This window comes from Lygodium microphyllum, chromosome 15 (assembly GCF_053477565.2).
Source record: "Lygodium microphyllum isolate KBCC chromosome 15, Lygodium_microphyllum_v1.1.10, whole genome shotgun sequence".
NCBI classification, from domain to species: Eukaryota; Viridiplantae; Streptophyta; class Polypodiopsida; order Schizaeales; family Lygodiaceae; genus Lygodium; species Lygodium microphyllum.
Window position 1 is genome coordinate 42657308 of NC_141149.1, and position 16830 is coordinate 42674137.

The following is a 16830-nucleotide window of genomic DNA, read 5'->3' on the forward strand; positions in this document are numbered from 1 at the left end:
TTGGGACATGTTCATATTGGACTACCTCTTCACTTGATGATAAAGTAGAAGAACTTGCCTTCTTTTCCTCCAATGTATGTGGATGCTCTTTGAACACCACATCATGACTTGTGATGATCTTCTTTGCCTCTTGGTCATATAATTTGTAAGCCTTATGCTCATCACTATAACCCAAGAAGATACATTTTCTACTTTTTGGAAATGGAAGATAGATGGTTTTTTACAAGTGTAAGCCTCATGAGGTATTTTTCCCTTGAGAGCCTTTGTGTAGCTCTGATTTAGAATGTAGACTGCAGTATTAATAGCTTCAGCCCAAAAATGGTTAGTCAATCCCTTTCCCTTTAGCATGTATCTTTCCATCTCCACAATGGTGTGATTCCTACATTCCACAACACCATTTTGCTGAGGTGTGTGAGTCGTCACCAATTGACACTTGATCCCTTTGCTCTTGCAAAAGTCTTAAAACTCCTTTGAGTTGAACTCACCACCACCATCTGTTCTAAATTTCTTCACACTTTTCCCTATTTCATTCTCAATAAGTTTTAACCATTCTTTAAACTTACCAAAAACTTGATCCTTATCACGAAGGAAGTACACCCACATCTTTCTACTTTAGTCATCGATAATCAACATAAAATAAGAAGATCCCCCCAAGGCCTATGTAGGCATCTTACTGCACAAGTTAGCATGCACCAACTCTAAAGGAGCCTATGCTCTATTCTTTCTTTTCTATGGAAATGACTTTCTTTGTTGCTTGCCCATCATACAAGCTTCACATGGTTCCTTCAATTCAGTCACTATAGGTAGGTGAGCAACCATAACTTGCTTATGTATCTCCTTCAACACTCCAAATCTAATGTGTCTAAACCTTTCATGCCAACGCTTACTTATGCCCGCTCCAACAGTGACTATAAGAGCACTTAGCTTATATAGGTTGTTTCTTCTTTCTCATTTGTCAATAATTTTTCCAGCATTGTCGAGAATTTTTGCACTTGTCTTCTTGAACCTCACTTCATGACCAAGATCAGTTATGGCAGCAAAACTGATAACAAAATTCTCCTAATTTTGGGAACATACAACACATTTCAAAGATTTTTGACTTTACCATTTGCGACAATAAAAGTAATAATACTTGTGCCCGCAGCAAGGCATTTTTCATCATTTCCAAGTATCATAGTGATGGATTCTTGTAGAGGTAGCATAGAACTGTATAGACATTTCTTGTTGTGATGGAAGACCCCACTATCTAACACTCATGAGTCAGTAGTAGATTCTTCTTGTGTCAAGGATCACACTTCCTCAATGGTCACCATGAATAACTTCAACTCTACTTTAACTGTATTGCCTATCTCTTTTCCTTTACTTTTAAGGGTACCACTCTTTTCATCTGTCTTCTTAAGACGACAATCTGTGATTGCATGTCCTTTCTTCTTATAGTAGAAGCACTCTCCTTGAAACTTCTTCTTACCACCCTTCTTCTTTTTGTCAGCATCATTTTTGGTGGAGGAACCACCTTTGCCTTTTGCATTGGCAGAGAATGCATCATCTCCATTGTTGCTTCCTTCTCACGCTTTCAGCCTCAACTCCTCCTCCATCAATAATGCACAAAACTCCTCAAAAGTCAAAGCTTGAGGTCTCACTTGAGTATTAAGGGCAGTTACTAGTCCATCAAAATTTTGTGGACAAATCCAAAGACACCTCCTCGCTAGCTCCTCGCAAGTCTTTTGTATCCTAGTTCTAGCCATGTGGTAACACAGATTCTTAATCCGAGTGATGAATGCTTCGATCATCTCTCCTTTAGCAAACTTCTCCATTTCTAGTTGATTCTCCAAGTTTTGAATCCTTGTTTAGTTTCACATTTCATATTGGCTCCTTGGTACATTCCAATCTTGTGATGCTTTGGTTATATACTGAATCAAAGTCAGAACACTGTCAGAATAGCTTGTAACTAAGGCACATAATGCATCTACATTCCTTTGTTTCCAAGATCATAGAAGATTTTCATTCAAAGGAATCATCACACTAGAATTTGATGGATTGGGGTAGGCTGTGGTTTTGCGTCAGTCCTAGCACAGTCTCCAAAAACTCATAAGAATCATGGATAGTTTGTATCATCTAACTTACCTTCCCTCAAGGTTGGTGGACGAATCCTTAGTGTTTGAAAGCGATACATTAGCATCACCTCCTGCACCACTTCCTGATGCACTAGAACCTCTTCCAGAAGATGAAATCATTCCTCTTTGAACCCTTTGCCTCTTGCGTACTGTTCGATCCCTAGATCCCCTAGGCTCTGATACCATGAAAAAATTACACGCCACACAGTGAACAAAATCTTAGAAAGAGATAGAGATAACACAACAGATAATATGAGAATTTAAAGAAATTATTTAGCTCCAAAGAACTGATACAAAGATGGCTCTATCCACTCTTGTGCTTCCACTATGAAGCTTAAATGGTGATCTAGACAAAAGATAGGTGAAGAGCTTAAGGCTAGTTGAAACAACTCTAACTGGGTGAAAGATAGATGATGAATGGCTCTGAAGGGGGTTTACTTTAAAGCCTCCAAAGGCGGTTAGGTCAGCCTAACTGACCACTATATGAGCCTCCACTAGTCGGCCAAGGAATACTCCAAGGAATATTCCATTTATTGTTGAGTCGAGAGCACTTCCCCTAGACCTCCGCTAGGGGGGCTGTTGGCCCCCTTGGGACCCCCCAGCCAACAGGGGATGCTTCTGCGGCCCCCAAACCCCAAAATAGGGGCCTTGATAACTCCCTTACCCCGCAACTCAATGGAATGTGCCTCGAGTTGCTACTAGCTTAACTACTTCGTCTAACCCAAAGATTAGACCCACAATGGACACCTTTTTTCCATCTAGTCATATAGACCTCATCTAACATACAAGTCAAGACTCAACCAATATCCGGGCTCACATATGCCTTCTCCTCATAATGGGGTCCTTACAAGTTTGAGCACCATAGATAATCGGTGGCACCTTATGAGGGTGGGGCATTGAGCATATCTAACACATCTTCTTATTGTGTCATGGATGCATCAGATTGTCCAACGACATATTCATCAAACATTCCTTTCCATTTATGCAAGGTGGAATAGCTAATAATTTGATGCATTTAGTGTCGGGCGTGAATGGACATCCCTTTGGTCTAGTTTTGTACTTCAGTAAGATTTATGTGGAGACCAAGTGTTAACCCTCAAACAAACGAAGTCGGAAAATCTAGAAAAGCTAAAGCAGAAGACAAAGACAAAGGCCAAGGCAAAGAGAAACGGAAGACGCACAAGGAGAAGAGTCCTAAATAAGGGAGAAAGGCGCACAAGGAAAAGCGCAAGTCAAAATTTTTGTAAAAGAGCGCAAGCGCATCATGGTTTAATTCAAGGAGCGCCGGGCTCTCACCCGTGCAATTTGTAAATGTAGATGGGCCGTGGAAAGAAAGCTAGGAAGATAGAAGGACAATGGGAAAAAGGGCCTAGGCTACGGCCGGCCATGTAAAAAGGGGAAAAGGGGATGACCGCCCAAAAAGGATTTAGGGCTTTGTATATAAAGTTAAAAAGTGAATGAGAAGCTCATTCTTGTGTGTGGCAAAAAGTAGCTCTCCTCTTCTTCTTCTTCTTCTTCTTCTTCTTCTTGCTTGCTTGAGCTTGTGCTTGAGAGAGGGAGTGTGAGAGTGTGAGGGAGTGAGTGTGTGAGGGTGAGGGACCGTGGGGTGGAGAAGCTCTCTATCTTCTCCTCTCTTCTTCTCTTCTCTTCTCTTCTTGTGTCTTGCTCGCAGCAATGGAGCTTGGATCTTGGAGCGGGAGGATCAAGCTTGCTTGAAGCTTGCACTTGGATCGTGGAGCTACCGGAGTGCACGGAAGAGGAGGTAACGCGAACGGCATGGAGGTAAGCTCACTACACCTGTAGATATGGATGGCGCGTCGGTTATGTGAGAGGTAGCCATTAGTGCTTGGCTTGGAACGCTTGAAACAATAAGCAGTCTATGGGTCTCGGCAGTTGAGTGAAAGCTCCCACGTTTTGGTTCACCGGGACACGGATTCAAGCCTTGAGCGCTTGCGTGCTTCAAATCGAGCATTGGAGTAGGGTTTTCCCCCGAACCGGTGCTTAAGATAGGTAGGAAGTGAGGGGTTTGAAGATGGTATTCGATCTTCTTGGTAAGTAGGTTTTTTGATTTTTTGAGATTTATTTTGTGAGATGGAGTAGTGTAGGTATTTACTTTGTGATTTGGATACATTTAGGATAGGAAAAAACAAAGAAAAAGAAACAAACAGTAGGGTTCTCTGTTACTGTATAACAGGTTAAAATAGGGTAATAGGGGCACAGATCCTTGGAGTGCCGTTTGATTCGAGCACCACAGTGGTTCTAGGCATGTCTGGCATTCCCTTGTAGTGTCTTGCACCTATCTGGAAGGTGCTGGACGATTCGATGTAGTAGGCATCAGTCTAGAGGCATCGCATGCAACTCGCAGGCCATCGGCCGTGTAGTCGGACCAGCTCGTCCGAGTCCCATAATCAGACCCATCCAGAATGACCACTCCATAATCGAATGCCGGACAACTCGATCGGACCATCCTGTTCGATCAGACCACTCGGATCAACCCATCCGATTTTGGAAATCAGACCACTCGAACACTCGGACTCGAACCACTCGGACACTCGAACTTGGACGACTCGAACCATTCTATCCGATCGGACACTCATCCCATCAAGGCAATCGGACCACCCTGTCCAATCTGATTCCTAGAATCGGACCAGTCTAGAATCGGACCACTCAGAATCGGACTAGTCCAGAATCGGACCAAGCCGTCCGAGTCCCAGAATCGGACGTGACCGAAATCGAACCACTGGGCCAATCAGACCAACTTGAAATCAAACCATAGGGCCAATCAGACGTGACCAAAATCGGGTAAATCGGACGTCCGATTCTGATAATCGGACTCCTGAAAATCGGACATCTGAGAATTGGACAAAAAATTGTCAAAATCGGACAGGTATCTAGAACACAAATTTTGACACATCTAAACCCCGAGATTGACCCCAAAGGCTACTAGAGCTAAAGGCACATCACAGATCCATCACCGGGCTAAAATTTAGAGCACGTAGTTCAAAATTTGGCTATAAACGGTCCTCCAAATTGTGCATGGTATTTACCGTAACGGCCCTACGGGCTGGGGGGACTGCCCCCCCTCCCTCGGACCCCCGCAGAGGGGGCTCTGCCCCCTCCGCACCTCCCCCAAGTAGGTTGGAGAGAAAACCGCACCGTGACAGATCCTCCAAATTGGACCCCACTGTAGTAATGACTCTACATGAGCATGGATTCTCACTTGCAAAAGAGCAGCCAAAAGCCCATACCCGAACAGAGAGAAACAGAGACCCTAGAACATCAATGGGCCAATCTAGCCATCAAGGGCAAAAAGGCCACACTATGAGAACACAAAGACATTGTGTTTATACCATGTCTAGTTAGAGAAAAATGCAACATTAGCAAGCTACAAATGCCAAGATGACGAGACATGACAATCCTGACGATAGATGTACCTTGAGCAGCGCTGCACAAACAACCCAAGACCTCAGTAGCGAATCCACGTCCGACTGTGCAATTAGGGACTCAAAGGCATCTGTCAAAAGGCTTAAATTTACAAGCCAAGATCGGAAAGATGAAGACATAGTACCACCTGCTTATCTTAAGGTCAAACTCACCGTGAAAAGAGAGCATACTATTGATGCTCTGATTGACGAAGGAGAATATTTTGAAATCTTGACCTATGAATCATGGACCCTACTAGGCCAACCAAAGCTCACACCGACTAGTGCAACTCTTAGCCCTTATGGGGGACACCCACAAACACTCATAGGGAAGTGCAAAATCCTTGCGACAATTGAAACGGAAAGCTTGCCTATCCTATTTCATTTTCCTCCAAATAGTGCTAGCTGCAGGAAAGAAACCCTCCTAGGAAGACCCTTCAAGAGGGCGACCAAGTGTGAGGCCGACTATGTAGCATAGAGGATGCACCTGACACTACCGGGTGTGAGGATAGTCACAACCTTTAGCAAGGGTGACCTCATCAAACCTTGAGGGAAAGGCAAGGAAGGTGCTGACATAACAGTCAAGCCTACTAACAAGAGCAAGGACTTGTTATAAAAACTGATACAAGCGCAGGTCGAACAGCGAGAACCAATGAGTGAGGTCATGCCTGAAACAAGAAGATCAAGAGACAATGCCAAGGACGGGCTTTGGACTTACAAATATTGTAGAAAACCCCAAAAGAAGCCTAAGCCTTATAGACATAGGCATCGATGGAGGGTCAGCACAACGTCGCAATGGATATCCAAAGCATTGCTACATGCTCAAGGGTACTACGTAGGTAACCAATGGATTTGGGTACCAGAATTCCCTGCTAAACCACCTCTATCAGCTGAAGGTCAGAGTGCATCAAAAGCAACAAAGCATAGGAGGAAACCTAAGAGAAACTCTAGGTCTCGAGGCAAGAAACCACACATGAGTGTTCGAAAGAAAGAGCCTCAACCTAGCATGCTTAATAAGCAGATGTCATATGTAGCCATTGAGCGTGCACAAAAGCCATTAGTACCAAAAGAGCCTTTGATTTTCCAAGAGGATAACACACATCATAGGCACAACATTGCTCATGGCAAGGCTGATCACTCAACAAAGCAAATGGCACAATGGTCTAATAGCCTTGAGCAAATCATTCACCCAGTGCCAAGTCCACCTAAGAGTCCTAGATCTCCTACATCCTCTTTTTCCAAGCGGACACAGGAAGCACAAGAGCAGTCGTCAATGGTGGTTGCTCACTCCCAATCTCTATCTCCATCAAAGCTTCCAAATATCCAAGAGGGGGGACATGATACTAGCTGTAGCTCTCTGCCCAAGGGTATGCCTGTGCAACCCTATGTGACCAGATCGATCCACACAAATGAATGCTCAAAGGGCAACAAAAGACATAACCACTTCCGATCGCCCTAGGGACCTGACACCACAATCCATCAAGAGTAGCCAGGCCACTGGACTAGCTGCCACTACTTCCAATTAGGGATCACAGTAGTCATAGCCCTTGGCTGTGACAATGCCCCTTGCGGAACGTGTCCTTAGTGGTTTACCTGTGAAGGAGGTCTTGCAACCTACCTCCTTAACAACTCCAGCACTTCCAAAGTGCCTAAAACCTGGGCTGGAGGAGTTAAGCACAGGGGAACAGGTGGAAGAACTAGACTCCCCCAAAAGGGAGACAGTTGTACCCATGCAACCTGGCAAGGCTACTCCGTAGGCCACGACTAGGTCCCATGAGGACCCTCTAGAGAAGGGAAATGCTGAGGCCCGACCAAGCGCATCAATGGTCCATATAGCCCAGGGTCCTGAGACGTTAGATGCACCTGCACTGACCAAGAAAAGAGGAGGAAACAACGAAAACAACAACGGTTGCAGGTGGTTGCAGACCCCAAGGACATTGGGACGAAGAGTGCTGGAGAGCTGATGGATAAAGCATCGAGTCCATCCACCAATAAGGCCACTGATGCCTCTCCTAATAGCGGTGAAACCTCAGACACATCTGTGTGCTCCGACAAATTAAAGTAGTCGTTACCATCAATGGCTGCTAGCAACACTCTATCCACTAACAATAGAACTCGCATTGACAAATCAAGAGTGGATACAACACTGTCACGACGGAGTGACGAATTCTCACTAGTCACACCCAAGGATAACCATGACGCAATAACAAAGCCTCAAGAGAAACATGGAAACCCCATGAGCATGAGCAATCCTAGCGTTAACCAATCTTGCTCATATAGGCCTGAACCCCCAGCTATGCTAGAGCCTAGGCAAACTCCTAGATCCTTGCATGAGATAGCAACCGAGCAAGCCCATCGAACATAGAAGTGTCACAGAATGCTTAACTAAGTGGGATGCTAAGCTCAAAGTGTTCGCACGTATCTATGTCCTTGTGGACATGGGCGCATTCCCTAAGGAGCAGCTCGAAGAATACTTGTCATTCCCCTTATCTTGGGAAGAGCAAGAACATCTTGACGAGCACTATAATAAGCTCTTACATGAACGCATGCGACTCATCTCTAACGAGGAGGCTGACAAACTGCGCTTAACCGTCATGTTCAATGAAGTGCTCTGTCGATCGAAACTCGTAGAGATAGAGCAACTAAAGCAACTATCAGGTCAGAGTCAATTTGAGCAGCGTTGGTGCGAATGCCACGTTGCAATGGCTAAACTAGGGGCTCAGATCATGACAGTCTCTAAGGAGAGATTGGCCAAATGGCGGTCTCAAAGAGACCCAACCTATGTGGCACCAACTTCCCTTCAAAAGCTAATTGACATTCGGGGTACGGACTTAGCTGGAACTAGCCTAGAGAGCCCTTTGATTGATAAGGTTCTCACTGAGGAGGAGTTACACATTGCTAGTAGACTTGGACAAGGTTCCATGCTGCTCTATGTGGCAAAATATCTATTGGTACTGAGTAAGCTGCCACGAGTGCTAGATGTGTGTGCCACACTCCAGTACAATCCTGAGTTCTACAATTGGTTTTTATCCTCGTAAAGTGACATGGACTCATGGATATGTATATAAATAAACAATGACTTTTGTGACCCTGTATAAACATCATCAACACACACAAGCAAGAAAAACCCAAGCGCAGACAGAAGAATCGAGGCCAACAGGCTACGCTAAGCCGGTCCCCCTTTCACCAAATCATGTTTGCCTCCGAGCAAAGGGCATGCACCTGCATTACCACCATGGAAAACCTTGGCCAATGTCCCTCATGATGTAAGCAGGGCGCAGTCCCTCTCTACACACTTTCCCTTCCCAGCCTATCCTTCCAAGGATGAGCCCTCCAAACGTACGACTACCAACCGACGTAACTTGGCGTGAGTCAAGATCTGCTCGTAGTTAGAGGCCAGAGGGACACCATTACAATGAGTACAACATGTTCTGCGCCTTCTCTTCTAGTCATATGTGTTTGACAACCCACACGAAAATCCCTTCTATGTGAACAATCTTATTCCATATCAATGCCTAACCCTTGGATTGCATATTGCAGGCTTCCACACAGAACACATGGAGAACCACGGACATCTGGTATGCAAAGATGCTCTTCACAGACGATGGGAGCATGCGGCACGTGCCCCTCCGCCCGTGTGCTATGTGCCCACTCTTAAAAGGTACGCCAAGAAACGCGACCCCAAGCGATACCGTCCTGGACGAAGGCCGAAGAATCCGCAGGCCAGGGGAGCGGATGCTCAGAGAGGCACACAAAATGTGGCAACGCTAGTTGCACAGATCCCCAACGCATGCTCGGGCATGAGGTGCTCACAAAGTGACAAGGCGGCCAGGGATAGGGCAGAATTTAATGAATTTTTTAAAGACATTCTAGAAATGGTAGCGGCCCAGGACTACACCATTCATGTCCCGGCCGACATGTTCCCTGGCCAGCCTCATGGGAGCCCCGCACTAACACCGCCCCGGTCACCTAGCCAACCGGACTCACCCCACTTAGTACCTATCGACTAAGCCCCTATGATGTACAAGTAGCTTGGCAAGTCATCATGCCATAACTTTTTGTTTTTTATGAGTAAAGGGGTAAGATTCCCACTTGTACACACTTCCTTCACCTACCGTTAATGTATGCGACCTTAACAGGTAATGGGATAGGCATCATAGCATTCTGAAAAATTATGTCTTAACATGATTGCATTGGTCAGATGTACTTAACGCAAGCGAGAATATACTCTCACAAAGTGAGAAGTGGATGCAGAATGACACAGGTCAATGTCTAGAAGCGTCTAATATCCAAGTCACCACAAGACCACCAACCCTACAAAGAACCATTATGGAGGAAGTAACATGAATACCAAGAAACAAAAGCCATGACGGAAACGCCACTGGATGAGAACCCAAGGACACCTTTGCAGAAAAAGCACATATTGCAACTGAGCATGGCCAAAGCATAATCATCGATTACCTCCTCCTTCTTGGCCAAACTCTATGTTCGGGCAGGAGCCACGCTCTCAACAAGGGCGAATGTCTCTTCATCATCCAGGATTCAATTCGCAAGATGCTTTGCCCTTGTCCATGCACAGCTCACTCCAAGTGCTACCTCAATTGTTCGATGTCTCACATGTTACAAAGAGGTTTGCAAAATCTCAAGTGTATCTCTTCATCTCAACAAAAGTTCCTCTAGCATCAAGGCTGGTGACACAATCATCTCTGTAATATCAATTCTTCATAGCCTTTGAATCCTAACATTTCTCAATCCAAATGAAAGGCTAACACTCTCAATGTATGGCATTGATTGCATTCACTTTTCCCACAAAAAAAAGGAAAAAGTAAAATAAAATAAAATAAGAAAGAAAGAAAGAAAGAAAGAAAGAAGAAAGAAAGAAAGAAAGAAAGAAAAAGAAAAAGAAAAGGAAAAACGCACACGATCATAGCACCACACCTAGGGGTCCTCAAATTAAGTACGTCCAGTGACTTTGGTCGGCTGGCTCCGTCCCTAATTCCTTAGCCCTTTGTACATCCCCCACAATTATTCAGGGCACCTCAATGGCAGGACATACCTAGGGAGCTCGCCTCGCCTATGGTTAGACCTGTCACCCTGAACCACTTGCCATTTCTTTTGCACTCCATCTCAATGCCATTACAATCAACAGTGGTAAGCAAGGCATGAAAGACAATGGAAAAGTACACCATACTTTTCAAGCACTACAAGTAGTCACTAGCTACCAAGAGCTAGACATCAAGGAGCTCAATTATGCTACATGGCCTTGACAAGACCATAATGATATCTCAAGCAATCTTCAAGTGTACTCCCCGTCTTCATCGACAAAATTTTCCATCAACTTAGCCCCTTGCTTCACTGACCCATTGCTATACAAGGAACCAAGCCGACAGTCTTCTAACTAAGTAATATCTAAGTATGCACAAGCACTCACATGTTGAGATATCGAGCTCCACTCGTGATACGCCAGGGTGACCGTTGTATATTTATGTCACCGACTTGTCAGTTGCAGACGCGGTTGGTACACCGCCCATGAATAATAGCTACATGATAGCTATCCTTATCTACTCTAGTTCGTGGCTCAGTTAGTATGCCACCTTAGTTAGTTGAGTTTGGTTTGAGACCCATATATAGGGTTCTTCTATTTCTTTGTACTTGAGTTCTTTTGGCTTACACAAGTAAGAAGAGGAAAACTGTTTTCAGCCTCCACCCTTGTGTGTCTTCCCCCATTGTGCAAGCAAGAAAGCTTCAAGCGAGACTCCTTCCTTCTCTCCCACAATCTTGACATGGTATCAGAGCCTTGTTCGTGGTAAGGAGCTCAAGAAAGCAAGCCAAGCTCGCGGTGGTCTGGTAAGAGGAGCAGTGTTGCTTTCATTTCCTGTTTTGGGAGCAGATCTCTGCAGGTAGCACAGCCGGAAATTGCAGGAGTGCATTGTCTCAGGTTGAGACGCCCTTCGCGGTGAAGCAAGAGGGCAGTATATGCTGCGGGAGAGGGCTTTAGCCCTTGGCGACCTTGTTTTTGTGATTTGAGGCCATTTCGGGGCCTGTTTTGCAGACGAAAGTTTTCTGCACGCACTCAAGAAAAGGCTCAGTTCTATGCTGTGCGACCACTGTTCTACAGGTCGGTGAAAAGTTACTGTAGAAATTGCATCGTATGCTTGTGCGCAGAGACATTGGGAGTTTCAGAATCATCCTTGGTTCCTGTTTATGCAAAATCGTCACTAGGAAGTGACTGTGTGGTCAAATACCACTTTCGCCAGTTTTGCAGATTTGCCCTTGTGAGGGTGAAGCTGTGTTTTTTACAGTGACAGAATTTCTTGCAGTATTCTGTAATGGCGTCTGATTCTCTTTCACAGATTGTCACTGAAAAGCTTGACAAGAACAACTTCCAGGCATGGAAGTTTAGAATGACGAATTTCCTTATGGGAAAAGGATATTGGGAATTTGTTGCAGGAAATGAAGAAGAACCAGTTCTTCCTGATGTTCCCAATCAACAACAAATGCAGGCATTCAAAGCATGGCATGAGAGAGCCAGGAAAGTTATGTACTGGCTGTCAATCAGCATTTCAGACTCTATGATTGTGCATATTCAGGATGCAAGTACGCCAAAGGAGGCATGGGATACTTTGTCAAAAATGTATAGCACAAATACGCAAGCCAGGAAAATGCAGCTCAAGCAAGAGTTGCATAATGTGCAAAGAGAAAGTATGAGCATCAACGACTACCACATGAAGGTGAAGAAGATTGCAGATGCACTTGCTTCCATTGGGTCGCCAGTGGAAGATGATGATTTAGTTTCCGTGACCTTGAATGGTCTAGGAAAGGATTATGCACAGTTTCGGACATCCATTTCAGTTCGTGAAAGATTTCCTGATTTTGAGGAGTTGATTGCTCTTCTAATTTCTGAGGAACAGAGAAATGGTGGTGCATCTTCTTCAGGAGGAACTTCAAAAGAAGCTGTCTTCTACTCAAATGCTGGAAGAGGTAGAGGCAGAGGTAGAGGAGGCCGATTTGGAGGCCGTGGCAGAAATCAGAATATGCAGCAAACTCAAGAAAACCAGTCCTATGGAGGAGGACGTGGTAACTCTAGAGGCAGGGGGAGCCAAAGAGGTCGTGGTGGATGGCAAAGAGGCCAAAATGCAAACAGTAATGTTGAATGCTACTACTGTGGTAAAATGGGTCATATGGCTAAAGACTGCTATAAAAAGCAGAATGACATCATGAATGGAAAACTGCAACAAGGGAATTATGCATCTTCTAGTAGACAGGGTGATGACAGAAATGAGCATTTGTTCATGGTGCAGCACATGAACAATTCTATGACAAGTGCAGAAGAAAGCAATGATGTATGGTATGTTGACTCAGGTGCATCAAACCACATGACAGGTCATGCAGAATGGATGGAGGATGCAAGGAAAATGGAAAAACCAGGATTTGTGGAGACTGGTGATGATACTGCACATCCTATTGTGCAGATTGGAAAAATTCCCTTGTCTATGCAGGGTGGGAAAAAGAAATACCTGTCCAATGTATTTCATGTCCCGAATATCACCAAGAATCTGGTTTCAGTTGGTCAAATGGTTGAACAGGGCTTGCAGGTCAGATTTAATCCTCATGGATGCTTTGTTGAGGATATGAAAAATAAAGGTCGCTTGATAGCAAAAGGAAAGAAGAAGGGCAGAATGTTTACATTGGATGCAGACATGTCTGAATTGAGTGCAGCAATGTTTGCACATGGGACCGGTGTAGTTGCAGATATTGATATCTGGCATAAACGCATTGGTCATGTTAATGTACAGCGACTTAAATCAATGCAGGCCCAAAATATTGTTGCAGGATTGCCCAAATTCAAGGTTGCAGAAATGCATAAGGTATGTGAAGCCTGTCAGTTTGGAAAACAGGCAAGGAAACCATTTCCTAGACATGTTCAAGAGAGTGAGAAGCCATTGGAATTAATTCACTCTGATGTGTGGACAACTAAAGCTGCATCTCTTGGAGGCTGTCATTATTTTGTCAGTTTTATTGATGACTATAGCAGAAAAGTTTGGGTGTATTTTATGAAAAAGAAAAGTGAAGTTTTTGGGCATTTCAAAACTCTTAAAGCTATGGTTGAAAAAGAAACAGGCTTGCAGATAAAATGCCTAAGGTCAGATGGAGGGGGAGAGTACCTCTCAAATGAGTTTGCAAAGTTCTTGCAGGAGCATGGCATAAAGCAGCAATATTCATGCAGTTATTCCCCACAACAAAATGGAATTGCAGAAAGGAAAAACAGGCATATTGGAGAGGTATCTCGTGCCATGCTCAATGAAAAAGACTTGCCAGATTTTTATTGGGCTGAAGCAGTTGCTACAGCAGTCTACATAATGAACAGGACTCCCACTGCAGCAATACATGGAATGACTCCAGAGGAGAGGTATACTGGTAGGAAACCAGATATTTCTCATTTGAAAATTTTTGGTTGCATTGCCTATGTACATGTGCCAGATGAGCTGAGATCCAAGTTGGATCCAAAAGCTGAGAAGTGCATCTTTATTGGTTACTCTCTGCAGCAAAAAGGGTATAGATGCTATAACCCTTCTACTCGTAAGTTTACAGTGAGCAGAGATGTTGTTTTTGATGAGATGAGTAGCTGGTATAAACCAGTAAATGTGATTGATGATGAAGATGCACAAAATGGTAATGCTACACAGAATTCACAGCAGCAGTCACAAAATATTAGTGGACCTGGAGCGTCCTCTAGCAGTGGTTCACATTCTTCGCCATGGACAGGCAGATTGAGATCAGGAGAATCTTCTCAAAGCAATGCAGATAGTGGTATGCAGGTATCACGAAAAGGAAAAGAGAAGGTTGATCAGCCCATGTTTGATGTGAATGCAGGTCACTCTTATGTGGATGGTGAATCCAGTGGCTCAGAACAGAGCATTGATGATGAGTTGGGTATTCCTTCTATTGTTACACCTGGAGTAAGGAAGACCAGGGATGTTTTGAGAGCACCTGGGAGTGAACCTACTTTGCGCAGGTCTACAAGAGCTAGGTATCCTGTGGATAGGCTGAAATATGATGGATTTACAGCCATTCACTATGCATATATGGTCAAAGTGATACAGGAACCAGAACCCACATCTTTTGAGCAAGCCATGGGAAAAGAAAAATGGGAGAAAGCCATGGATGAAGAAATGGATGCCTTGGAAGCAAATGCTACATGGGAGTTAGTACATTTGCCTAAAGGTAAGAATGCAATTGGCTGTAAGTGGGTTTATAAGGTGAAGCACAATGCAGATGGTTCTGTGAACAGATACAAGGCAAGATTAGTGGTCAAGGGGTATGCACAAACATATGGCATTGACTATGAAGAAACATTCAGTCCGGTTGCAAGGATGGCAACCGTAAGAGCAGTCATTGCTATGGCTGCATCAAAGGGATGGTCTTTACATCAGATGGATGTAAAGAATGCCTTCTTGCATGGTGATTTGCAAGAAGAGGTCTATATGGAGCAGCCACCAGGTTATGTGCATGCTGTTCATACTGAGTTTGTTTGCAGGTTGAAGAAAGCCTTGTATGGCTTGAAGCAAGCACCTAGAGCATGGTCTGACAAGATAGGACAGTATCTTGTCACTATTGGCTTTCAGATTTCCAAGGCAGATTTCTCACTTTATGTGAGAAAAACAGAGAAAGGTATTATGCTGCTTGTCATTTATGTTGATGATTTGATTATGACAGGTGATAGTGATGAAGATATCCTTCATGTGAAAATGCTATTGAAGCAGAAGTTTGAGATGAAGGATTTGGGAGAGCTGCGTTATTTCTTGGGCATTGAGGTGATTAGATCACCAAGTGGGATACAGCTCTTGCAGAGGCAGTATGGATTGGACATGCTGTCCAAATATGGGATGACAGGCGGTAAGCCTATTTCAGTTCCTTTGGAGCAGAATGTGAAGCTGAGCGCAGATGTAGGTGAGCTTCTGGAAGACCCTACTATGTACAGACGCATAGTAGGAAGCTTGATTTATATGACTATTACCAGGCCAGATTTGAGCTATGCTGTTGGATTGGTAAGCCAGTTTATGCAGGCTCCAAGGAAATCGCATTTGGATGCGGCTAGACGCATACTCAGGTATGTGAAGTCCACATTGCAGTATGGACTATTTTATGAGACTGGGGTTCAGATACAGTTGCATGGATACACTGATGCTGATTGGGCTGGTAGTATTTCTGATAGACGATCTACCAGTGGATATGTGTTCTCTTTTGGGAGTGCTGCAGTCACTTGGAGCAGCAAGAAACAGCCTACAGTTGCCTTGTCGAGCACAGAGGCTGAGTACAGGGGTGCAGCAATGGCTGCATGTGAGGTAGCTTGGTTGCATAAGCTACTTTATGATATGCATCAGTCTACAGATGGGCCAGTTGTCATTTATTGTGACAACATGAGTAGTATACACTTGGCAAATAACCCAGTCTATCATGCTAGAACAAAGCACATTGAGGTGCATTATCACTATGTGCGAGAGAGGGTTTTACTGGGTCTTATTGATCTAGTTTATGTCAGCACAGAGGATCAGGTAGCTGACATATTCACGAAGGCATTGGGCGCAGAGAAGCTGCGCAAGTTCAGAGACCTGCTTGGTGTGCAGGAATTGGGATTGAGCTCGAGGGGGAGTGTTGAGATATCGAGCTCCACTCGTGATACGCCAGGGTGACCGTTGTATATTTATGTCACCGACTTGTCAGTTGCAGACGCGGTTGGTACACCGCCCATGAATAATAGCTACATGATAGCTATCCTTATCTACTCTAGTTCGTGGCTCAGTTAGTATGCCACCTTAGTTAGTTGAGTTTGGTTTGAGACCCATATATAGGGTTCTTCTATTTCTTTGTACTTGAGTTCTTTTGGCTTACACAAGTAAGAAGAGGAAAACTGTTTTCAGCCTCCACCCTTGTGTGTCTTCCCCCATTGTGCAAGCAAGAAAGCTTCAAGCGAGACTCCTTCCTTCTCTCCCACAATCTTGACATCACATAATACCTACACCGAAGTATATACACAGTTTGGGTCCTCAAGTGTAGGACAATACTCTCAACTTGCTTAGAGTTCGACCTGTCTCCCAAACTAATTGCACTATGTCTTGTGCACAATAGAGAAGACTAGCACTACCCTTAGGGAGAGACCACATGAGAGGTTTTCAATTGCAGGTGTTGAAGACTCTAACGAAAGTTTCTTTCGCTCTTCATCAACACCCAACTCTAAATGCTTATCCCTTGCCATCCGACAAGCCCACAAAGAATCGTCATGTGCAGAATCC